A 26,075-nucleotide genomic window follows, 5' to 3' on the forward strand; every position below is an offset into this window, starting at 1 on the left:
GTTTTAAAACTAGTCTGTATGTATCAGCAGTACTAATAGATTTATCAGGTTTATTTCATACAGCATACTGCAAGCAACTGTTGAATTGCACACCAGGGTTGATTTTTCAGTAAGTTACTTAAAACTAAGGTGAAGCCTTATAGCCCAGTGTAGAAAGACTTTGTATCACCTTGTTCAAACAAAAGTATTTACCAAACTGCTTCCAAATTTGATGATTTTTTTATTAATATCTGAGAGCTATTGGCTTATTTTAGTAACTGTTTATTACTTAAATGCTAAAGTATCATGCACAACCACATGCTTTATCATGCTTCACGTTTTAGTGAGCTTACACCATCTTTATCTCCGTTTTTGCATTTTCATATTGTTGCCTCTCAGTCTGAATTAAAAAAAAGTATGTTATTTTATAATTTAAATTGCTTACTGTGACATGATTGACTTAATCTACCCCAACACTTTTCCTTAAAACTAACAGAATTGCTAACTAGCTTAGTAACTATAAGGTTTTTTCTTTGAGATGACTGCCTGACAGACATACTCTGGGTGAGGCATGAGTTACGAACTTTGGTCCTCATCCTGCAGAACCTTACATACTTGCAAAGTCAACAGCACTGTGTGCATCTGTGTTTTCAGGATCAAAGACCCTTTTGGGTAGCAGGGTGTGTTAAGTAGGGTGCATGTATAGTCCTGTTTGTGCACTCCCATTAGTGGATATAAAAGTGTTTATAACACAAACTACAGCACAATTCCTTCTATTAAATAAAAATTAGGGCTGTCAGTTAATCGTAGTTAACTCGTGCAATTAACTCAAAAATTAATTGTGATTAAAAATTGTGATTAATCAGTTTTAATTGCATTGTTAAACAATAGAATACTAATTGAAATTTATTAAATATTTTTGGATGTTTTTCTATATTTTCAAATATATTGATTTCAATTACAACACAGAATACAAAGTGTACACTGCTCACTTTATATTATTATTTTTGATTACAAATATTTGCACTGTAAAAATGATAAACAAAAGAAACAGTATTTTTCAATTCACCTCTTACAAGTACTGTAGTGCAATCTCTATTGTGAAAGTGCAACTTACAAATGTAGATTTTTTGTTTTGTTTTGTTACATAACTGCACTCAAAAACAGAACAATTCAAATCTTTAGAGCCTACAAGTCCACTCAGTCCTACTTTTCGTTCAGCCAATCACTAAGACAAACAAGTTTGCTTACATTTACGGGAGATAATGCTGCCCACCTCTAATTTACAATGTCACTGTAAAGTGAGAACAGGCGTTTGCATGAGACTTTAGTAGTCCGCATTGCAAGTAAGGATGTAAATACTGTTTAAAAAGTTAATCATTTAAACGATTAAAAAATATTTTGTTTAAATGGTTAACCGATTAAAGGGCCTGCTGGCGTGGCTGGGGCTGCTCCGGTCGAGCAGCACTGCTCTGGGTGGCGTGGCTGGGGCTGCTTTGGTCGGCGCAGTGCCATTGGGGTCGGCGGGCAAGCCAGCCATGAGGTTAGTGGTTAAGGCAGATTAACCAGTAAGCCTAATGCTTACTAGTTAACCAGTTAACATTTTACATTCCTAATTGCAAGGTATTTACATGCTAGCTATGCTAAACATTTGTATGCCCCTTCATGCTTCGACTACCATTCCAGAGAATATGCTTCCATGCTGATGACGCTCGTTAAAAAATAATGCGTTAATTAAATTTGTGACTGAACTCATTAGGGGAGAATTGTATGTCTCTGGCTCTATTTTACCTGCATTCTGCCATATATTTCATGTTATAGTAGTCTCAGATGATGACTCAGCACATGTTCGTTTTAAGAACACTTTAGCTGCAGATTTGACAAAACGCAAAGAAGGTACCAATGTAACATTTCTAAAGATAGCTACAGCACTCAACCCAAGATTTAAGAATCTGAAGTGCCTTCCAAAATCTGAGAGGGATGAGGTGTGGAGCATGCTTTCAGAAGTCTTAAAAGAGCATCACTGTGATGCGGCAACTACAGAACCTGAACCACCAAAAAAGAAAATCAACGTTCTGCTGGTGGCATCTGACTCAGATGATGAAAACGAGCATGCGCTGGTCCGCACTGCTTTGGATAGTTAGTGAGCAGAACCCATCAGCAGCATGGACGCACATCCTCTGTGGTTGAAGCATGAAGGGACATGTGAATCTTTAGCGCATCTGGCATGTAAATATTTTGCAACGCCGGCTTCAACAGTGCCATGTGGACACTTGTTCTCACTTTCAGGTGACATTGTGAACAAGAAGCGGGCAGCATTATCTCCTGCAAACTTGTTTGACTGAGCGATTGCCTGAACAAGAAGTAGGACTGAGTGGACTTGCAGGCTCTAAAATTTTACATTGTATTTTTCAATTCACCTCATAAAAGTACTGTAGTGCAATCTCTTTATCATGAAAGTTGAACTTACAAATGTAGAATTATGTACAAAAAACTGCATTCAAAAATAAAACAATTTCTTTTGTTTTTTTATTACAAGTATTTGCACTGTAAAGTGAGCACTGTACACTTTGTATTCTGTTATAATTGAAATCAACATATTTGAAAATGTTGAAAACAAAAAATATTTAAATAAATGGTATTCTATTATTGTTTAATCGCGCAGTTAATCTGTTTAATCGCTTGATAGCCCTAATAAAAACCAATTGTAAGACTAAAATAATGCTGATAAGGAAGGCGGGGAGTGTAGGTCCATGCAGTCAGTCATTGTGAAGAACCATATTTACTGTAGTAAGTAAATGTTCCCCTTGTTTAAAACATAAAATTCTTGCCCTGGGTAAATAGCAAGTACTTAGGATACCCACTGTGATAAAAAATAATCACAGGAGATGTTGAGGTGTCTCAATTTAACAGTGACACTGCTATTCCGATCAGTCTGAGAGCATCTGATTTAGAGGTTAAGGTATTGTCTACAATGCAGTTTTTAGCCTGTGGTGTAGCTGCACCAACGCAAGCTCTTAGTATAGACAGTGGTGTAAACTGTGACATGCACTGATGCAGTCTACCTCAGTACAAGCAGCAAAGAGTCCTGTGGCACCTTATAGACTAACAGACGTATTGGAGCATGAGCTTTCGTGGGTGCATGCATGCATCCAACGAAGCGGGTATTCACCCACGAAAGCTCATGCTCCAATACGTCCGTTAGTCTATAAGGTGCCACAGGACTCTTTGCTGGCTGCTTTTACAGATCCAGACTAACACAGCTACCCCTCTGATATTTGATACCTTAGTATAGACACTCACTAAATCCAGGGAGTAATGCAGTGTAAAGGTATGGATAAAACTCCAGTTATTGGGTTTATGTAGTTCTATAATGGGAACATCTGAGATATGTAATAGGAACTTTTAACACCTGTTGGTACTGGAATCATTGCTGGTTCATATGGCATATCAGTTTGTGGAGTTTACTGACAACTAGAACTGTCCCTCCATGCTATTAAAAGTCTAGAGATTGTCTCGGCTAGGGTAATTGTTTGGGGTTTTTTGTTTTTGTTTTTTAGAACTTATTAACTAGCATGTTCTTACACTAACACAGAAAAGGCAACTTAAACTTTTTCATGTTCTAGCTGGTTGAGTTGAAACATAGGCTTCCTCCTAGGCTTTAACTCGACCAGCTAATGTGTGTGCCAAAGTACAGGTTGCTTTGTCTGTGCTAGTGTTGGAATGTGCTAGATGACATTTGAAAAACAAAATCCGAAATCAAGACAAACCTGGAATGTCTTATGGAATGGTGTAGTTTTGTTCAGATGGTAATAAACTCCACGTTGTTGCATCTGATAGGATGAGAAGAATTTGAAGGGGGCACATACAGGTATGTTTGTTTCCAGTCCAAGAGAAATGTATCCAATAAGGATCCTTGGTACTTACTATCCTCAGAATAGAACGGATTTCATTTTGCATTGAGTTCTGTGGGAAATAGGTCCACCTGAAGAAGTTTTCTATCTGAGAGCATGGGTTTGCCAGTGCACTCTTCAGTGGCCACTTGTGCTGGATACTGTACTTAGAGCTGAGGTCATCTGTCAGGATGTTATCTTTGCCTTTAATGTGGAAATTTCCAGTTCTTCATAGCTTCCTGATGTGGTAGTTGTGCTGAGTCCCACCCTGATAGTTGACTTGGCACACAGCAATAGTATTACTCACTAAAAGTTGTGAAAAGGAACACTTTGAGGCAGGATAAAAATGCCAGGCAGGCTAGACAGCATGACAAGCTATCAAGAACATGACAGCTGGACTCTTCCTAAAACTAGAGACCTTGTATTATGAGATGGTTCAGCTGAGCTCTGCAATCTAAACCTGATGTGTCTATTACTAATACTGTTGATGATGGGCTGGGTTGAAGGGAACTCCTCAGCAAGCATGCAGTGCTTTTATCCACAACCACAGAGATTCAAGTTGCTGGGTGCACAGTGCTTGCCATGATTGTCTACAAATTGAGGTGGTTGAACTGTTTTTAGCTAATCCTGCATTGATCTCAACTAGAGTTTGACTATAGGAGCAAGAAGCCTTCAGACTGAGGAGTCTGATGCAGAATCTTAGTTGTCTGAGGATTTGTCCTGAGCTAAAGCAAGTTTGAACATAGCCTGTAACTAGTCCTAGGGGGAGGGATAGCTCAGTGGTTTGAGCATTGGCCTGCTAAACCCAGGGTTGTGAGCTCAATCCTTGAGGGGGCCACTTAGGGATCTGGGGCAAAATCAGTACTTGGTCCTGCTAGTGAAGGCAGGGGGCTGGACTCAATGACCTTTCAAGGTCCCTTCCAGTTCTAGGAGATAGGATATCTCCATTATTTTTTTTTTAGTCTAGTGGGAGGTGCATTATCTGGAGTCTGAAGCTGTCCCTGTTAACTACTCCATCTGCAGGAGGGTGGGCTTTTGAGGGATGGTTCTTAGGCCTAAGAAATAGAACAGCTAATTATCTTAGGAACCTAGTGTGCAGCCCTTTGAGGTGTGAGGTCTAGTATTGACTAGTCATTAAGAAATGGACATACACAAGCTTCCTTAGGGCTGCTATTACTGCTGTATGCTCTGTGATGGGTCTTGGGGATGACTATACAGAGTCCAAATGGCAGACACCTCTCCTCCCCCGATTGTGTTGCTCCGCTGAAGAAGTTGCTATCTTCAAATCAAGACTCTCAGGCTAGTCTTCTGGATACAAGGATGTTATCACAAATGCCAACATCACCATATAGAATTTCATCTGCTTGATAAATTTGTTCAAAAGTCTCAAATATAGTGAGATGCAGCTCCCTCTTTTGGGACTCAGGAAATAACAAGAAGTAGTACTCTTTCTCCATGTACTGTTAAAGGACCTCTCCTAAGACTCTCTCTGGAATAGAAAAAAGATTTGTCTCTATAGCACTTTCTTGTGAGAGGAATTCCTGGGAAAGAAGAGAAGGCAGGATGGAGTGGAAATAGGTCTTGGAAATTAGTTCAAATAGTGTAACCTCCTTCTAACTTCTCCATGTAGCAAGGGAAAAGGAAAGGCAGCTGGCAAGAAGGGAAAATGTCTACAATCAAGTTTGGTTTGAACCTCTCAACAGACATCATCAGGCATTCATAACTACCATGAGTTTAAGAACCTACACAGAATAGAATACAATAGACCTGTGAAATGTAGTATTTTGGTCCAGTTGTTGTAGGAGCTGAACCACTGGCGATGACAAACCGTCTCTGATGGTAAAATCTGCTTTTCTCTTCAGAAGATACTGATTGCCTCTGAGTAAGTCCTTGCCTGGACAACCAGTGGAAAAATCCTGGTCTTTGAAGTTGTAAGGTGATAGAACATATTAGCAGAAATATCAAAGCCTAAAGACTTCAGAATTGCATTAAAGTTTCTGCGTCATTTTCCTATTGAGCAAGTGTGGGGCCTGTAGTGACAGATTTTCAGCAGTTTTTAATCATGGCTTCTGAAATGGTGCTGAACATGTTTTTTTTTTTTTTTTTTTTCCTCTCCTACAATTGCAGTTAAATGGTGTTCACTGGTTCATTGCCAATGACTGTTTTCTGCTTTGTTTAATTTTGCTAGCATAGGACAAGACTTAAGAATCACAGCCACCCCTTCCCACATATACATCAAATTCCACCTAAATCTGTCTGTGGAATGTGCCACCTAATGCTTAAGCAGTGTGGCAGAGCACTTTCTGCAGATGGAAAAATTACTCTGCAACTGCAGAGTATTCTCTGTTTTACAGATGTAAAAACCAAAAGCTGAGATTAAATCAGTCCCCACCCCACCCCCAGTAAATTAGTCGTTAGAAGTTTAGCAGATGAGACCAGAGTTCTAATAATGGTCCTGATATTGACTTACTGTATGTGACCTTTGGTAAGTCACATACCTGTTCTCTGCCTCAATTTACCAATCCAAAACTTGGGCATGATATTTAACTGACCTCTCAGGGAGTCCTTTAGGGTTGATTAGGAACTGGTTGCCTGAGAAAATGCTTCTGTTCCCTGTATCATTAGGTTTACTGCCTTTAAAAAGAGCCATTGGGGCTGTGGGAAGGAGATGATTGGAGTAAGATTCCAATGCCTGTGTGCCAGGTGGGGGTGACCCTAGAAAGCATGGATCTGGCCATAGGAATTCCGTGGCATGGGAGCTGAAGAAGACAGTCACTTGCAAACCTCAGCATAGGTAGCATGTTGGGGTGGGACTGGAGAGTGAGGGGGTGGAACTGCAGTGCTGTTTCTGGGCAGCACCATCTATGGGTAGCCTCCTTAGTGCTGATTAAATTACCCCTAGGGCTGCTCCCCAGGACCAGGAGGCAAAAGGTGGCTGAAAGCTAGGTTAGCAACCCTTCCCTTGGGCTGTAAATTTTGTTCTGCGTAGTGTATAAACTAAGAAGAGAAGGGAGAGAGTAATGTACTTGACTTCTCAACCTTAATATTGTATTCATTCTGCTGCTCTTACATGGCATTCAGCTTTCTTTATTTTAGAAGCTGTGTGTACACACAAGCCTGATAGATGAATGATTCACTTCCTCCTCTCTATTAGTGGTTTGTAAATCTGAGTCAGAGTGAATATTTGGTATTTGTTTATTTGAGAATTCCCTCTAAAAACAAAACCAGACATAGTGAAAGCATTTGGTACAAAGATTATGAATAACTTCAGCTATTCATAAAACAAAATCTTGGCTAAATTTGTTCTGGATGGATGAACTGGACAAAACTGAGGTGAAGAATTACACTTACAGTAACTTTTTTCTCACTTCATTAATCTGTAAACTTGATAACTACCACGCAAAACTGGTAGGCTTATTGCCCAATTTTCAGCAAATATTAAAATGACAAACTCATATTAGTGAGATTTCATTATTTCTATAAATTGTAGTACAGTACATTAGTAAATATGTGAAGTATTATAATTAAATCTATGCTATCATTTTCCTCATAAATGAACCAAGTAAATCTTGTGGTACAAGACGTTTGCTGTTTTTATTGCTTTGTTTACTTGTGCATCATCAAGTTTTGAGAGTTAGGTTTTGGTCCCCCATTTGTTAGTGATGTGTTTTACTTTAAGTTTGCTTGCAGTATTCATTCCTATATTAAAGGAACATTGTCAGGTCAACTTAAGTGGCATACTATGTTCTGAATATTTTTATATAGTAAGTTGACCCCTTAAAGATGCTGTAAGTGAAAGAAAATGGAGGAAAATACTTTTTGTTTCATTTTCTCCTCTATGGAGTCAGTCTGTCCCCTGTTTATGTGGGCCTTTCACACAACTGGAGGAAAAAAAACTGAAAACATGACTGTAAAACCATGCAGGCTGGTGGGGAGGTGGGAGCAGGTGTATTGCCTACCTTGATCTTTAAAACTGACTCGATTTTAAAGCTGCCTCTGTTGTGCTTGCATGAGCTAGATCTGACTCCTTATGTGCTAAATCCAATGTATGCTTCTCTGGTGGTATAAAGTGGATGCAGAGCTACCCAGTATGAACAGCTGAGAATTACGCTGGTGTGGGAAAATCATCAGCAGGTGTACAGCTGGCATATCCAGATCTAATCCACATAGCCCCTCCCCCATCCGTATATGGAGCCGGAGAGTATGTGTCCAGACTGTGCTGTGCTTCAGTGGCTGCTGGCTGGCATAACAGTCCTGGGGGCTGTTAGGAGCCGTTTTAGGAGCCTTGAAACTGCTCTAAACTATGTTGGCCTTGGGGATGGCTTAGAATAGATCCCAAGATTGGGAACCCACAAAGAGATCTGTTGCTGTCCTTCCAGTAGATGTTCCCAGTGCTTATTGGACATGGTTGAGGATTAAACCCAAGAACTTGAAAGTCAAATGGTGTGCAAAATAAAGCCAAATGTTGAGTATTTTTATAGCACTCTCAGATATGTAAAGAGATTTTTCCACAAACTTTTATTTTTAGAGGGAGAAATAACTGGTTTGGGATTAGGCTTGGAAAATGTTGACCCCAAAGGAGAATGTTTCTGAAAGTTATGCACATATAAAAACAGAAGATGTTAATAGAACTCTGTATGTAATTGCCCTAATGAATGCATTAATTACCATAAATACTAACAGAAAATATTGGTGAGTCTGAATTATAATCAGGCTTGGCAATCTAGCTCCCTTATAAATCATTTGGCCCATGCTACGTGGAATGCTGTTTCATACTCAACATTTTCATGGAATTTGGCAAGCATGCTCAGATAGAATGCTGTAGGTTTCATAAATGTATATTCTGATGTTGATAAAGTTTGATTTGGGGTGGGGGGAGATTATCTAGGTTACAAAGTATTCAGTGACCAATAGGGTAGGGCAGATGGGGGTGTACTTAGGACACAGCAGGAGGAAAGTTTGAGAAGGACAGGGCAAATGAATGACTAGCAATCCTGTGAGCCTGAGACTGACAGCTGCATGGGGAGAACATACCAAATAATACTAGGAAGTACTGCGTTGTGTATTACACCACTGTTCTAAGCTCTTATTTTTATTTCCAGACAAAAACGACATTAAATAGAAGTTAAGATTGATAATACATTGTAATGGGTTTGGGCCCTTTGGGGCGTCACCTGATGTGCTGGGATGCCACTGAGTCAGTCTGTTCTGCCAGCCTGGGTCCCCTTTACCTGGCCTTGTTAGTCTAGGCTCACAAGCCTCTTCCAGCCAAGCACAGAGGCAGGGCCACACCCAGCTGCACAGAGAGACAGAGATCCATCCGCTCTGGAAAGATTCAGCCTTAGGGGCTCGCCCCAACACTCTGGTGCCCCTCCCTTTAAGGGGTACAAACCCAAAGATTTTGTTAAATTTGCCCCCTCCCTCAATGTGGAGGGAGATATGCACAACTTCCTCTCCCCCCCCCCCCCCCCCCGATTTAAATCACTAGTCAGGAAGACTTGATTTAATCATGGATTTCTACATAAAAGTGCATTCTTGTTGGTTGTTATAACCTTAATATATATTCTTCACAACTCAGAGATCGATGTAGGTTTCATTTTTAGAAGGTACACACTATACATTTTTAAGTGATTTATTTTGAAAACTTTTCAGATTAGTTTTATAGCTATATCAGAAAATGAATGATTGTGTGGTTATTTCATTTACCAAAGGTAATTGAAGCAGATAGTTCACCTCCCAAAGACTTCATAAATATTTCCAATTCAACAGGTTAATCATTAATATTTGGAGGAAATTCTTGCCATGCTGTATTAGGAGGAGAACATCACCAGACAGACATTTAAATTTGTTTTATTTAACTAAAACAACAATGTTATGTATTCTGGACTTTTTTCTTCAACAGCAAACATATACTATTTTAATAAAACAAGCATAAGAATTTTTGAATTTAGTTAAACATTCAGGTTTTTTAAAATCAGGTTTGTTTTTGTTAAAATTGTTTTTAACTAAAATAGTTAAATATTTAAAAAAACAAAACAAAAATTAAATAGACTGTTAGCCAGGTCAACATGAGAAACTTAAAATATTGACTTCTGCAGCTAACTCAGTCGTCTTCACCTTCATTTTCATGTTTGTTCATAATCTGGAAAAGAAAAACAAGCTTTCCTGCTTTTTCAGGTCTCAAACGATTTCTCAATTTGGACTGAATTAGTCCAAAGGAAGAATATATTCTTTCTAAACCGGCAGAAGAAGCTACTGTTGTTAAAAGTGAGATTATCACTTCAACAGTCTCTGAATCCAAGTGCTTAAGTGACTTCCACCAGTTCACTGGTGTGACTTTCTTTAAAACATCATCAGCAAACATATATTGCTTGAACGGTTCACCCTTAGCTCTGAAGTTTATTATAGTTGGCATTATGATGGGATGATTGCTGGATGTCTATGTCAGAGCCAACTCCTCTTCTTCAGCAGTTAAGGTTTGACCCTGGTGCCGAGTATTGAGAATATTTGCGAGAAAATGAGCTGGAGATAGTGCTTGTCCCATTCGTTTTTTTAATGCTTGTAATTTAATTCTGTCATTGCATATTTCTCTTTTTAAGATCTCACTGAGTTCCTTCCAAATTTCAACAGTGTCAACAATTAAACAGCTATTTTCCCCCCATTTTGTTCAAGCCTACAGAAATAGGCTTCAGGGTACTCAGCATGTGTTCAATATTTCTCTTAAGCCCAACATCTAATTTTTCACGATTTTGTTCACAAATTGTCATCCGATTAGGTCAGTTCTTGATATAGTGCTCAAAACAGTCCACTACTGAGTTCCATCGCACATCTGTGGGAGAGTTAGCTTGGTTCCTCCCACTTTTTTCAGAGCAGGTGCTGCAAAGTGGTTGTTACGGAAGTATTTTGCAATTTCAACAACATTAGCCTTTATTTCTGGAACACTGAACTCTTGGGCTAGGAGGTGCATCAAATGAGCACTGCAACCGTATGTTATTAGCTTTGGACTCTCTTCACTCTCTCCTAAATTTCTTCTCATCTTGAATACATTGCTTCATTGTCTGTGAGCAAGCTGCGTACTAGACATTTGAATTTTTTTTCACAGTTTGTTATAGTTTTTACTGTTACTTCTTGTAAGTATTCTGCTGTGTGTGCATTTCCTTTTGTATCAGTTGTTTCTGTAAGGAAGACATTCCCTTCTTCTGTTGTCACACAGGCACATACAATAGGATCATTGTGGACATTGCTTCACCCATTAGGACTCAGGTTAACAATTTCACCCTCTACACCTTTTGCACACTGCTCAATTTCTCTTTCATACACTTTATCCAGCAATTTGCCTGCGACATCTGCTCTGTTGGATGGACTGTATCCTGGTCTTAATGACTGAACCATGTTAATGAAGTGTGGGTTCTCAATCATACAGACAGGAGAGTTTGTTGCATAAACAAACCGGGCAATTTTTTCATCAATTACCTCTTTTTGTAATCTGATGGTTCTTATCACAAACTTATCTATGGTTTCAAGTATCAGAGGGGTAGCCGTGTTAGTCTGAATCTGTAAAAAGCAACAGAGGGTCCTGTGGCACCTTTAAGACTAACAGAAGTATTGGGAGCATAAGCTTTCGTGGGTAAGAACCTCACTTCTTCAGATGCAAGTAATGGAAATCTCCAGAGGCAGGTATAAATCAGTGTGGAGATAATGAGGTTAGTTCAATCAGGGAGGGTGAGGTGCTCTGCTAGCAGTAGAGGTGTGAACACCAAGGGAGGAGAAACTGCTTCTGTAGTTGGATAGCCATTCACAGTCTTTGTTTAATCCTGATCTGATGGTGTCAAATTTGCAAATGAACTGGAGCTCAGCAGTTTCTCTTTGGAGTCTGGTCCTGAAGTTTTTTTGCTGTAAGATGGCTACCTTAACATCTGCTATTGTGTGGCCAGGGAGGTTAAAGTGTTCTCCTACAGGTTTTTGTATATTGCCATTCCTGATATCTGACTTGTGTCCATTTATCCTCTTGCGTAGTGACTGTCCAGTTTGGCCAACGTACATAGCAGAGGGGCATTGCTGGCACATGATGGCATATATAACATTGGTGGACGTGCAGGTGAATGAGCCGGTGATGTTGTAGCTGATCTGGTTAGGTCCTGTGATAGTGCTGCTGGTGTAGATATGTGGGCAGAGTTGGCATCAAGGTTTGTTGCATGGGTTGGTTCCTGAGTTAGAGTTGTTATGGTGCGGTGCGTGGTTGCTGGTGAGAATATGCTTAAGGTTGGCGGGTTGTCTGTGGGCGAGGACTGGCCTGCCTCCCAAGGTCTGTGAAAGTGAGGGGTCATTGTCCAGGATGGGTTGTAGATCACTGATGATGCGTTGGAGAGGTTTAAGCTGAGGGCTGTAGGTGATGGCCAGTGGAGTTCTGTTGGTTTCTTTTTTGGGCCTGTCTTGTAGCAGGAGGCTTCTGGGTACACGTCTGGCTCTGTTGATTTGTTCCTTTATTTCCTTGTGTGGGTATTGTAGTTTTGAGAATGCTTGGTGAAGATCTTGCAGGTGTTGGTCTCTGTCTGAGGGGTTGGAGCAGATGCGGTTGTACCTCAGTGCTTGGCTGTAGACGATGGATCGTGTGGTGTGTCCGGGGTGGAAGCTGGAGGCATGAAGGTAGGCATAGCGGTCGGTGGGTTTTCGGTATAGGGTGGTGTTAATGTGGCCATCGCTTATTTGTACTGTGGTGTCCAGGAAGTGGACCTCCCGTGTAGATTGGTCCAGGCTGAGGTTGATGGTGGGGTGGAAGCTGTTGAAATCATGGTGGAATTCTTCCAGGGTCTCCTTCCCATGGGTCCAGATGATGAAGATGTCATCAATGTAGCGTAGGTAGAGAAGGGGCGTGAGTGGACGAGAGCTGAGGAAGCGTTGTTCCAGGTCAGCCATAAAGATGTTGGCATATTGTGGGGCCATGCGGGTGCCCATAGCGGTGCCACTGGTCTGGAGGTATAAATTGTCACCAAATTTGAAATAATTGTGCGTGAGGATAAAGTCACAGAGCTCAGCAATAAGTTGTGCTGTGTCATCATCAGAGATACTGTTCCTGACAGCTTGTATTCCATCTGTGTGTGGGATGTTTGTGTAGAGAGCCTCTACATCCATGGTGGCTAGGATGGTGTTTTCTGGGAGGTCACCAATGCATTGTAGTTTTCTCAGGAAATCTGTGGTGTCACGGAGATAGCTGGGAGTGCTGGTGGCGTAGGGTCTGAGTAGGGAGTCCACATATCCAGACAGTCCTTCAGTGAGAGTGCCAATGCCCGAGATGATGGAGCGTCCAGGATTTCCAGGTTTGTGGATCTTGGGTAGTAGATAGAATAACCCCGGTCGGGGCTCTAAGGGTATGTTGATTTGTTCCTGTGTTAGTGTAGGGAGTGTCCTGAGTAGATGGTGCAGTTTCTTAGTGTATTCCTCAGTGGGATCTGAGGAAAGTGGCCTGTAGAATTTGGTATTGGAGAGTTGTCTGGCGGCCTCCTTCTGGTAGTCAGACCTGTTCATGATGACAACAGCACCTCCTTTATCAGCCTCTTTGATGATAATGTCAGGAAATAAAGGAACAAATCAACAGAGCCAGACGTGTACCCAGAAGCCTCCTGCTACAAGACAGGCCCAAAAAAGAAACCAACAGAACTCCACTGGCCATCACCTACAGCCCTCAGCTTAAACCTCTCCAACGCATCATCAGTGATCTACAACCCATCCTGGACAATGACCCCTCACTTTCACAGACCTTGGGAGGCAGGCCAGTCCTCGCCCACAGACAACCCGCCAACCTTAAGCATATTCTCACCAGCAACCACGCACCGCACCATAACAACTCTAACTCAGGAACCAACCCATGCAACAAACCTTGATGCCAACTCTGCCCACATATCTACACCAGCAGCACTATCACAGGACCTAACCAGATCAGCTACAACATCACCGGCTCATTCACCTGCACGTCCACCAATGTTATATATGCCATCATGTGCCAGCAATGCCCCTCTGCTATGTACGTTGGCCAAACTGGACAGTCACTACGCAAGAGGATAAATGGACACAAGTCAGATATCAGGAATGGCAATATACAAAAACCTGTAGGAGAACACTTTAACCTCCCTGGCCACACAATAGCAGATGTTAAGGTAGCCATCTTACAGCAAAAAAACTTCAGGACCAGACTCCAAAGAGAAACTGCTGAGCTCCAGTTCATTTGCAAATTTGACACCATCAGATCAGGATTAAACAAAGACTGTGAATGGCTATCCAACTACAGAAGCAGTTTCTCCTCCCTTGGTGTTCACACCTCTACTGCTAGCAGAGCACCTCACCCTCCCTGATTGAACTAACCTCGTTATCTCCACACTGATTTATACCTGCCTCTGGAGATTTCCATTACTTGCATCTGAAGAAGTGAGGTTCTTACCCACGAAAGCTTATGCTCCCAATACTTCTGTTAGTCTTAAAGGTGCCACAGGACCCTCTGTTGCTTTTATCTATGGTTGTTTCTGGATGATGGAGATTTTTTTTTTCTTTTGGCTACAGGTGATATACTGTGGCTATGTGACATACATGATGTGACTGAAACACTATCATTGGCAGATAAATCAGAAACTAGAAAATGATGGTGATCTTGAAGGTGGATAGTCTTCAGAATCCTGTATGTTGAGGATAGATTCTCCTAAACAAAAGTCAATGCAGTTATTTAATTATTATTACCATACTGCTCATGTAGTATTACACATTGCATTCACTGACACTCAGTGCTACTTTAAAGGTGAAATTGTAAAAGGAAGATCTGCCTATTTCAGCTATTTATTTTTTTATCACAACTGCATCTAAAATGATAGTACCATAGAGTAACAACTATATTTTTTGCTCAAATATGGCTCAAACATGAGAATTTAAGAATAGTCCAGAAGGAAGACAGGCAGTCCTTAAGAAAGAAATATGAAATAAAAATTTTTACCAACCTGAAGTTCCTGCTTGTTCAGACATGTTCCTTTCATCATCTTCAACGCAGCTTCCTCCCGAGAAGGAACACTTCTCATGATGTTTCATTCAGGCAACCAGGCCTTGCATTTCTTTGTTGCACTGTTTGCATTTTGCACGCATGCCTGTCTTCCCACAGGTAGAGAACTTCATTAAAATATTCCAAAACTGAGTTTCTTTTACAGCCTGCTGCCATTATAGGTTTTCCCTTCTAGTGAGAGAAAGGTATGGTAGATCTTAAATCAATGAAGGCTACACTCAGAAAGACCTCAAGACTTCTGGAATATGCTGCTCAAACAGTTTCACTTTTGTTTCTACTGCCTGTCCCTCCCTTCTCACATTTATCTCCAGACTTCTTCTCCTTGTCCAGATCTATTCGCCCCCAACTATCTTATATTCATAGAACTTTTTGAAACTTTGCACTTTTAGAGAGAGGTAAGAGATTGACTCTGTGTACACAAATTTGCAGAGGGACAGTAGGATTGAGGTCTGTTATTTCTCACCTCTCTTTATTTATTTATTTATTTATTTATTTATTTAAAAACATTTTTGCTGTTAAGAAGCATGTTATCTCTGGAGACACAAATCCACAGTTTGAGAACTGCAAAACTAAGCATCTCTGATGTTATCTTCTAGACTGAGCACTGTGTTCCATTGGGTAGATAGAAAGATTAACCTAAATAATCTATACAGAAGCCCCTGGAACCCGATAAAATTGGGTTCCTAATCCAAAAACTATTGGAACTCATTTACAAAACTTTTCTTAAACATTACACGAATATATTGTTTCATACTATAGAATTAGAATTTATAATCCTTATTCCATGATGAGATGTATTTGCGCTATAATGCATCTTAATCAAAGCTATCTTTAGATAGGTTTTTTCCTCAAAAAGCATTTTATCAAAAAACTGATATAAATAAAAAAAATTCAGGTTTAAAAAAAAAAATTTTTTTTTTAAATCATTGATTTTTATCCACCCTGGACATTACATAAACTGGGTTATATTATAAACAAGAAATAAGTTTATTAACTAAAAAAGGTGAATTTTAAGTGAATATAAGAGATAACAGACAGAACAAAGCAGATTACTGAGCAAATAAACCAAAGTACGCAAGCTAAGCTCAATATATTTAAGAAACAGGTTACACAATGTAATTTCTTACCCTAAATGTTATTTTAGACAGGTTGCAAAGTTTCTGTGGTTCAGAGTTCCGGTTATATTCCTTTTTAGACTGGACCCCTGTCTCAGCTCCCTTGCCTTCCCTTCAGGTGGCTTTAGCAGTCTTTCTTCTTGGGCAGACAGGCCATGGAGAGGAGGAGTTTTGTTTGCCTTCCTCCCCACCCTTAAATAGAATTTACATAAGGTGGGAATCCTTTGTTTCCCAAACTTGACCCCCCTTTCCATCCAGTGGAAAGTTACAAGAAGTCCCAGGTAATGTTTAGTATCAGGTGACAAGACCCACCTGACTCTGTAGTATCACAGCATCCATGAGTCCGTGGCAGTATGGAGTGTCCCCAAGAAAGCCAAGCCTTTTCACAGTCCATTGTCCTCGCTGATTGGCCATCAGTCCTGTCTGGCTTTTGCATTTTTGTACCTGAAGTGTTACCAGTGGGCGTCATCCAAAGTAGCATAGTTGAAATACAGATACATAGTCAATATTCCTAACTTCAGATACAGAAATGATACAGGCATACACATTGCATAATAATCTCATTCAGTAAATTATAACCTTTCCAATGATATCTTACAAGACCCATCTTGCATAAAGTACATCTGTTATGTCATATTCAGATTGCAAGCATATTTTCATAAAGAATATGGAATGAAACAACACATACATATCCATAATTAAGGGTTTAAAAAAAAACAAACCCAAACCCAGAGATGCTGTAATTATACCAATACCAACTGTTAAAAAGCAAGAAATTCAGAGTTAAGCTTAAATTTAAAAGAAATTCAAACATGTTAAGTTATGGAAATAGAGTTAGGGCACCCAAACAACCGTAACTCTGTCCTAAAGTGACACTATGAAAAAAATCATATTACAATTAAGGTAATGTTTTGGCTATAGATTAGATTAAATTGACTCTTAAAGACATTCGATTTTTGTTTTTCTTCTAGCACCATGAAGGGAATATTTCTTAAAGGACTGATTTTTAAATATTAACTCTAGCCAATTGTAAATTTCTAAAATCTTAGAAAATTCATTTTGTGCTCAAAAAGCAAATGCTGTAATTTTGGGCAGGATATGTTGTATTCTTTAAGTATAAAGTGGCTGAATATAAGTGCAAATCTAAAATTTGTGGAACCATGAGCAGAGCTTTATAATAGAACTAAATTATAGTATTGCAGGACTTTCCCTGAAGAGGAAAATATATAAATCTTGGGCACATTTCATTCATCCTGCTCATAATCATTTTTATATCTTCTGTTAAAACAGCTGTTTCACAGTTTCTCTCCATTTTTTTTTTGTAGTTAGGGCAGCTATAGATTAATGAAAAATTAATTATGATTCCCTTTCCTGTGGAAGTTTAGTACGTAAAAACTGTGAATCTTCCTATCTGTATAGTTGTTTTATGTTCACTCTCTCTCTCATGTTCAGTGTATTTCTTATATTCTCTTCTACATTTAGATCCCCTGAAAAGAATGGTTTCTAGTGCAGAGTGTTAAATTGACTTCACTGTACTGCACTTCCATTTGCTGCCTATAAGGATATTTAGCCTCAGTCAGGTTGATGTCAGGTGTCTTTAAAAAAAAAAAAAAAAAAAGTCTGTTGCTGCTCTGTGGTATTAATTCTTTACCACACATCTGCTCTTAGCCGTTCAAGTTACAGAGGACAAAAATCAGCCACCTTCTGTCTCAGTGGAGCCATCAGCTGTTGTCACAGAGGAAAATTGAAGCATATTTGCTTCATTGTAAGCAAAAGATCCTTCAGTGTAGTCTGCGCTGGCAGCACAGCCTATACTTAAGGTTGTTCGACACTTCCTATTATTAGACCTTTATTTCAGTTGCTTATAGCTTTGGCAAGCTTCACCATCGAGCTGAAATTTTCCAGGCAGGGTGTCTGCTTTAGACTGAATTTTTGGGAGGAAATTTTAGCAAAAAATGGATCAGCCATTTCTGAGAACAGGATTATGGGAAACAGATTTTTTTGCCCATGTGTTTTTTAAACAACTCTAATAATTTGGTTGAGAAGCACTTTGTGCCTCCCTGCCTTGGAGCAGGGATTTGAAATTTGGTAGTGGGTTGCCTTTGTGTCAGGGATGTTCCTTTTACCTTCTCTCTTGAAAAACCACCCAAACTTGACCAGTTTATAAACCTTTGGAAAATTGCACTTAGCACACCCTCAGAGACTTGTTAGTTTGGCAGCTAAATTCTCCAAGGATTCAATCTGCATGGAGTATGCTTCAGCCCAGGGCTACAGGGATAGAGCAGGACTCATTTCAATTGCTGATCTGGGCTGCTGTGGTATCCGGTACTGGAACAGAGAACAAGAGAGACATGGATTTCCTGTGCTCTAAATAATTCCCCTGCTGGCTTCCAGGTAGTGAGGAGGAGGAAGAGTGGCCTGATTGAAATGTAGAGGGGACAAAAACTGAATGGGGATGGGGAACTTGATGGACAAGGAGGCTGGGAATAGGACGAGGAATCTAGGATGAGGAGGTGGGATGGGGCTGGAGGGAGAGGGCTGGCACAGGGATAGGCTGGAGGTGAAATGGGCAGAAGGGGTCAGGCTTGTGCAGAGGGTTTGGTGGGGGAAGGAGCAGAAAGGTCTGTGCCCACTCCTCTCCAGAACCTACAAATAAACCCGTAAGAACATAACATAAGAATAGCCATACTGGGTCAGATCAAAGGTCCATCCAGCCCAGTATCCTGTCTACTGACAGTGGCCAATGCCGGGTGCCCCAGAGGGAGTGAACCTAACAGGTAATCATCAAGTGCTCTCTCTCCTGCCATCCATCTCCACCCTCTGACAAACAGAGGCTAGGGACACCATTCCTTACCCATCCTGGCTACTAGCCATTAATGGACTTAACCTCCATAAATTTATCTAGTTCTCTTTTAAACCCTGTTATAGTCTTAGCCTTCACAACCTCCTCAGGCAAGGAGTTCCACAGGTTGACTGTGCGCTGTGTGAAGAAGAACTTCCTTTTATTTGTTTTAAACCTGCTGCCCATTAATTTCATTTGGTGGCCCCTAGTTCTTATATTATGGGAACAAGTAAATAACTTTTCCTTATTCACTTTCTCCACACCACTCATGATTTTATATACCTCTATCATATCCCCCTTAGTCTCCTCTTTTCCAAGCTGAAAAGTCCTAGCCTCTTTAATCTCCCCTCATATGGGACCCGTTCCAAACCCCTAATCATTTTAGTTGTCCTTCTCTGAATCTTTTCTAATGCCAGTACATCTTTTTTGAGATGAGGAGACCACATCTGTACGCAGTATTCAAGATGTGGGCGTACCATGGATTTATATAAGGGCAATAAGATATTCTCCGTCTTATTCTCTATCCCTTTTTTAATGATTCCTAACATCCTGTTTGCTTTTTTGACTGCCACTGCACACTGCGTGGACGTCTTCAGAGAGCTATCCACGATGACTCCAAGATCTCTTTTCTGATTATTTGTAGCTAAATTAGCCCCCATCATATTGTATGTATAATTGGGGTTATTTTTTCCAATGTGCATTACTTTACATTTATCCACATTAAATTTCAGTCCAGTCTCACCATTCTTCTACTGTCTCCAGCCTCCTCTAATGGCTGGTCCACATAGAGGATGACAACTTACTGCTGTTTCTAGTTACTCCGTTAGCTCAAGTGGCAGAGTTTTGTGCTGTGGATGTAAAAGTTACAGCTCTGCCGATGAAGCGTGTGGGAGTCAGTATTTCTTCATGTGATGACATTTTTGGGTTTCATTTTTTTTTTTTTTTTTTTTTAAAAACAAGGGTCTTACATGTGGAAAACTGTTAAAATAACATTAAGATTGCAAAGTGAAGCATGAAAAGTTAGGAAATGCCAGAATTGAGATTGCCTAACAACCCTGATTCATCCCACTTGTGTGTATACATTATGATAAGTCTTTAATTACATGATCACATTTTCTCCACATAACTGCTGCCTCATTCAGTTTACAAGATGGATGGATGGTGCTCACTGAACAAGCCACTAGTTGGTATTTTTATCGTTATTGTTCACTGTGTGGCCCCATGCCTTATTTACTGCATTCTATTCAAACTCAGCTCTGAAGACAGAATTGACTTCCTCTATTCCATGGCACTAATCACTATGAACATATGTTATGAATATGAACATTCATGAATTTATTTTCACAACATTACTCTGAGGTGGTGGTTTTCCAGATGTGTAGATGGGGGAACCAAAGAAGAGAGAGGTCAAAACTGTCTGCTAATTTTGAGTGTCCAATTTGAGATATCCCAGGGTCTGATCTGTTTTTTCAGAATACTTAGCATCATATAGCACAGCTCCAAGTTACTTCAGTTGCAGCTGTGAGTGCTCAAGTTGAGCATCCATAAAATGAGGAACATTTAGTCAGTGACCACCTGTGAAATACTTGGTTTAAGTGAATTGATTAGCATCACATGGATTCTATTCCTGTTTCTACTTCAGAGTTCTCAATCTTCCAGGGCAGCCTTCAGGTGCCATGACCATGAGACTGTTCTTTCTCTTCTTGGAGTTGCCTGCCTCATTCATTGCACATCTTCCCAATTGTGCAGCAAATGAGGCAGGGATCCTACAGACAAAAGTCTCTCTTATTACACAGCCCTGAGTGATCCCCAAAACAGGTCCATCGTGAGCACTGAATGAGGCAGGGATCCTGTGGAAAAATGTGATGATATAATTAGAGACTGCATCATTATGTGTACACACAAGGGAGCTAAATTAAGTCTGCACAAGCAATGTTAATTCTGGCATTCCGTAATTTTTGAGTGCTTGACTTTGTAACTTTAGCATTCTAACAAGGTGTAGGGGTGTGTGTGTGTGTGTGTGTGTGTGAGTAATAGTAATAGATTATGTAGTATGCCATGTCTCACAAAGTAGTCTCCTCTGCTTGTCTTGAGCAGCCAGAAGGCCATCTTCACTGACTACCTAAAGATTCTACCTATGTAAGGGAATCACCACAGGGTGTAGGTCTGCTGTAGCAGTGCCTTTGCTACATCCTCTCCAGTGCAGGTGATGATGTCAGCTCCTCCGTTCCCTTCCCCTGGGCGCAAACACATGTCAGGCTGATCCTTAGCTTCTGGAATGGGACCATTAGCTCCTGGACACAAGAGTCAACTTTTGGAGAATGCTGTAACTTATGCAGCTGGCTGGTCCAAGGAAGAAGAGAGTGTAAAGATTGCTTAAAGTTCAGTTCTGCTGGACCAGAGAATCTGGCCCAGCATCTCTAGAATATTATTTATTTTTACACACTTAATGTAAGTGAATGCAGTGTGTAGTGATTGGGGGAAGCCCTTATACTCTTATATGGGGTAGAATCCTAGAAAATCTGTTGCCTTTAACTCATGTGGTATGTAACTTTTTAAAAGCATCTCCCCGCTCTCCCCCCCACACACATTAGAGCATTATCTAAGACTTTATTATCCAAAAAAAGTACAAAAAGGACAAATCTGTCCTGATTTTAAGGAGTACACGTAGCAGTTAACAAAAATTACTAAGAATGATATCCATGTTTGGTGACCTGCTTTTTGACTAAGGCCCCAATCCTGCGAATGACAAGTGGAACTGTTCTCATGTGTAAAGGTAAGCATTGATGTAACTGTTTGTTTGCAGGATTTGGGCTTCAATGTACAAAGCAAGTGATATGACTGGAAGCTAGCTGAAGTGGTGTAGCTATTATAGGCATAATCTTTTAAAATTAGATTACGTTTTTCCTCATGTATCCCATAGTTCAATGTGCAAAACTTGAAACAAAAGCTATATATAATATATATGTGAAAGTCTGTGAGTTTCCAATTGACTTATAAGAGTAGGACTATTTTGTTCCCCAGTTAGAGTAGAATTATACAGCACATACTTTCTCCAACTGTCTGTGGTAGTATTTAGCACACTTGCATGTTTAGTACACTTCTATAAAATGGATTTCAGTGGAGGTGGAAAGTAGACTTCAGAGATTTTATTATTAAAAACAGATTTATAATTAGGGTACACTATGCACCAGAATACAACAAAGGATCAATTTTGTTTTAATAAAATGTTCCATTAAATCTAAATGATTCCATAAGCAGCACCAAGGGAAAATTTAAGAGCATTTTAATGTTGTTTGGCAGGGAATGACTTGTGGGTTTAAAAAGTAATCTTGTGGCTTTGTAATGTTTGTCATTTACTAATTGAGTGACCCAGAAGTAGACTTTGTGTGGGTGTGGGTGTATGTATATATGTATATATACATTTGTGTGTGTGATATATATTTATTTTCAGGGTCCCATGATTTCCTCCCTGTTATGGAATTGGCTATAGAATGTCACCTAGAAGCAGGATTTGGCTGCCACATCTAATTTTATTTATTCTTTTAACATTGATTTTAGCTCTTTATGGTTGTGAAGATAACTACCTAAATGTGAATTGATGTAGTGTGCTTTACTGTGCAGACAGCATGAAAGGAAAGCTTTTAGAGTAGTATGACTTGCTCCTGTTCACCCTAATAAGATATTGGTCTGAAATTCACTCATGCAATTTTAAAGGTCTTGTTAACTTATTTCACTGCTGGTAGTATTGCAGACTGTCCAGCTAATGTTTTTTATCCATCACTTGTTAGCTGTAGTGGTGGAGAAATAGGGGGGCCACAACAGGACATCTGGCTGTTGACCTGGATTGCTGGGGCAAGGAAAGGAGTCAAAAACCTTGCCCACTTCCCATGGTTTTCCTTCATCTCCCCTGGAAAAAAATCAGGCGCGTGTGGTCTCTGCTCACAAGGGGAACAGAAGGAGGAGATGCATACTTTCCCAAGTACCAAAAATCTTAACTATCCTCATGGTGTAAAAAAACCCAAGCCATCTATTGCCCCTTCCAAGTTGCCAAAAGCCCCATCTTGACAGAAACCTGCAGGTTTTATGCATTAATTCAAAATCTTGCAGTATACTAAACAATGAAAATCTGGAGGCAGCGCATATGGGGAAAAAATCCATGATTTTGTTGTTTGTTTTTATTTTCATATTAAATTAAACTCATTAATAAAATCTTGAATTTATCTGAATCTACTGCAGAAATTTCATTCTGATTCAGAATTAGCCCTATATCGCAGAAATCAGGATTTTGCTGCAGAATTTAATTTGTGTGCCAGAGACTATTCAGGCCCCTTCATATAATCTGATCCTATGGAGCCCTGAGGGAATCTTTGTTTCTTTCAGGTTTCAGAGCGGTAGCCGTGTTAGTCTGTATCAGCAAAAAGAACGAGGAGTACTTGTGGCACCTTAGAGACTAACAAATGTATTTGAGCATAAGCTTTCGTGAGCTAAAACCCATTTCAGCGGATGCATGCAGTGGAAAATACAGTAGGAAGGTATATATACACCCCCCCCCACACACACACACACTGAAAAAATGGGTGTTGCCATACTAACTATAACGAGAGTAATCAGTTAAGGTGGGCTATTATCAGCAGGAGAAAAAAAACTTTTGTAGTGATAATCAGGATGGCCCATTTCCAACAATTGACAAGAAGGCGTGAGTAACAGTAGGGGGAAAAATTAGCATGGGGAAGTAGATTTTACCTAGTGTAATGACCCATCCACTCCCAGTCTTTATTCAAGCCTAATTTAATGGTGTCAGGTTTGCAAATTAATTGCAATTCTACAGTTTCTCCTTGGAGTCTGTTTTTTTTGTTGAATTGCGACTGAGGTCTGTAATCAAGTGACCAGGGAGGTTGAAGTGTTCTCCAACTGGTTTCTGAATGTTATAATTCTTGGCATCTGATTTGTGTCCATTTATTCTTTTGCATAGAGACTGTCCGGTTTGGCCAATGGCTTAAATAAAGACTGGGAGTGGATGGGTCATTGCCAATATACTGTCGCTTCTGGTGTCGCCCATGCCAGCCACTGAGGTGCCCTGTTCGAGAGGTAAGCCTGCCTTGGGACCCTTCCAGTGGTCTCCATCAGTGCGGCACCGCTCCTTGCAGCAGGCGGTGCCCGGCCAGCGCTCGTCTGAACACTGCCACCAGCCCCCGGACACGGGTCGGCTTACCTGCCAGAGTTCCTGGCTTCGGTCCCCAGACTTTAGGCAGTATTCCTCAGGCTCTAGGCGTGGATTGTCAGCAGTCTGGCACAGACCCGCAGAGATGCAGCACCAGTCCCCAGAGCCCTGGTGCGGGAGAGTCGAGATGCCAGTCCCCAAAGGCCCGTCACCAGATTGCTGGTACAGCTCACCGCGGGCACGTCAGTGGTCTCCGAGACATCGGTCTTTTTGCTCCCACTCCCGATCTATGGAGCAGCACCGCACTCTAAGTGTGAGGCGTCGATTGCTTGGGTATTGTTGCCGATCTGCCAAACGCCAGCACCGAGAGCCATCGCCCCCGTACAAGTCCTCAATCGAGGTCTGCGGCCAGAGCTGACAGGATTGGGGGAGACAGGCGGCCTCAGTACTCTCTTGGTACCCCAGACAAGTTTCTCCCTCCTCGGGCTCAGACTGCGAGGAGGAGAACCTGCCCACAGGCCAAGGCCACCCACCAAAGGCATCGGCATTCCCCTCTGGGCCGTCAGTGGCATCATGGCCCCAGAGCCAGTGGCCAGCCCCCTGGCAACTATGGAACCCCTGGGGGTTTCCACCCTGTTGCAGGACATAGGTCGGTCTGGGGGCCTCTAAAAGACGGCCAGCGACAGTCTCGTGCCCGACCCGTAACTCGGATGCGGTGTCAGAGCAGGCTCCCCATGGTCAGCCAGCCTCGGCAGAGGCTCTCCTGGCAGAAGTAGTGGAGTTTGCAGACCTACCTATACCTGCCTCCTCCTCATCTTCGCCCGGTGAGGCGATAGCAAGGCCCTCTCACATGGTTCCCAAGGATGATGCAAGAGCCCATCAGGAGCTTTTGAAGGGGGTGCCTCAAACCTGGGACTGGAAGCCGAGGAACTGGCAGAGCCCTCGGACTCCTGTTTGATGTGCTAAGTGCCTACAAGGTGGCATTGCCGGTGCACAAGGAAGTGGTGAAAATTACTAAGGTTCTGTGGCAGACACCCTCCTCCCTGCCCTCATCTCCAAGCGGGCGGAAAGAAAACACTGCGTCCCCACTAAGGGGTATGAGTATCTTTATACCCACCCTGCCCAAGCTCACTGGTTGTGTCGGCAGCCAATGAGTGCGATAGACAGGGCCAACCTGGATCGACACCTAAGAACAAGAGGCTCGGTATCTTTGGTAGAAAATTTTTTTTCTATGTCCAGCCTCCAGCTGAGAGTGGCCAATCATCAGGCCTTACTTGGCTGTTACGATTTTAATATTTGGCAGTCCGTGGCCAAGTTTGCGGATTCACTACCAGAGGAGCCCAGGAAGGAATTCCTGGCTATCCTCTGTGAGGGCAGAGCTGTGCCCAGGACAGCCCTCCAAGCGGCCTCAGATGTGGCAGATTCTGCAGCCTGGATCATGGCTTCGGTCATTTCTGTGAGGTGTGCATCCTGGTTGCAGTCATCGGGCCTATTGATGGAGGTTCAACAATCCATCCGGGACCTCCGATGGCCTGGCACTGTTTTTGGGACAGACAGACAGTAAATTACATGGCCTGAAAGATTCTAGGGCTATCTGGCCCTTTACATGCCGGGACCGGCAAGAAAGCAGTTTAAACCACAGCAGCCACACACATTCGATTAGAGCCCTTCCGCAAGAACGGCAAGGGCTATAAGCGCTGGCAGGGCCATCAGCCGGCACCCTCAGCTCACTCGAGCCCTACCCGTTACCAACCGGGTAACAAGCAGGCATTTTGAGGGTATGCTCGAGGCTTTCTCAAGCCTGTGTCCTGGATCCAGCACCCCTGTTATTTTCCAACCATTTGTCCCCCTTCTTCCCTGCCTGGACCTCTATAACATCGGACCAGTGGGTCCTCAACACAGTAGCTGGGGGATATACCCTCCAGTTTATTTCTGTCCCCACCCTCCTTCCCTGTCCCTCTTCAGAGACCCTTCTCATGAGCATCTGCTCGCTCAGGAGGTGCAGGGCCTTCTGCAGGTGGGAGCCGTGGAGGAAGTCCCT

General features: G+C 41.5%; 1 protein-coding gene across 1 annotated transcript in view; it reads left to right on the plus strand.

Annotated features, from left to right (window-relative positions):
* Positions 1 to 26,075, plus strand: part of RNF217 (ring finger protein 217) — a 92,730-nt gene that overhangs the window by 1,517 nt on the left and 65,138 nt on the right. The gene's annotated exons all lie outside the window — the stretch shown is intronic.

This window comes from Emys orbicularis, chromosome 3, assembly GCF_028017835.1.
Source record: "Emys orbicularis isolate rEmyOrb1 chromosome 3, rEmyOrb1.hap1, whole genome shotgun sequence".
NCBI classification, from domain to species: Eukaryota; Metazoa; Chordata; order Testudines; family Emydidae; genus Emys; species Emys orbicularis.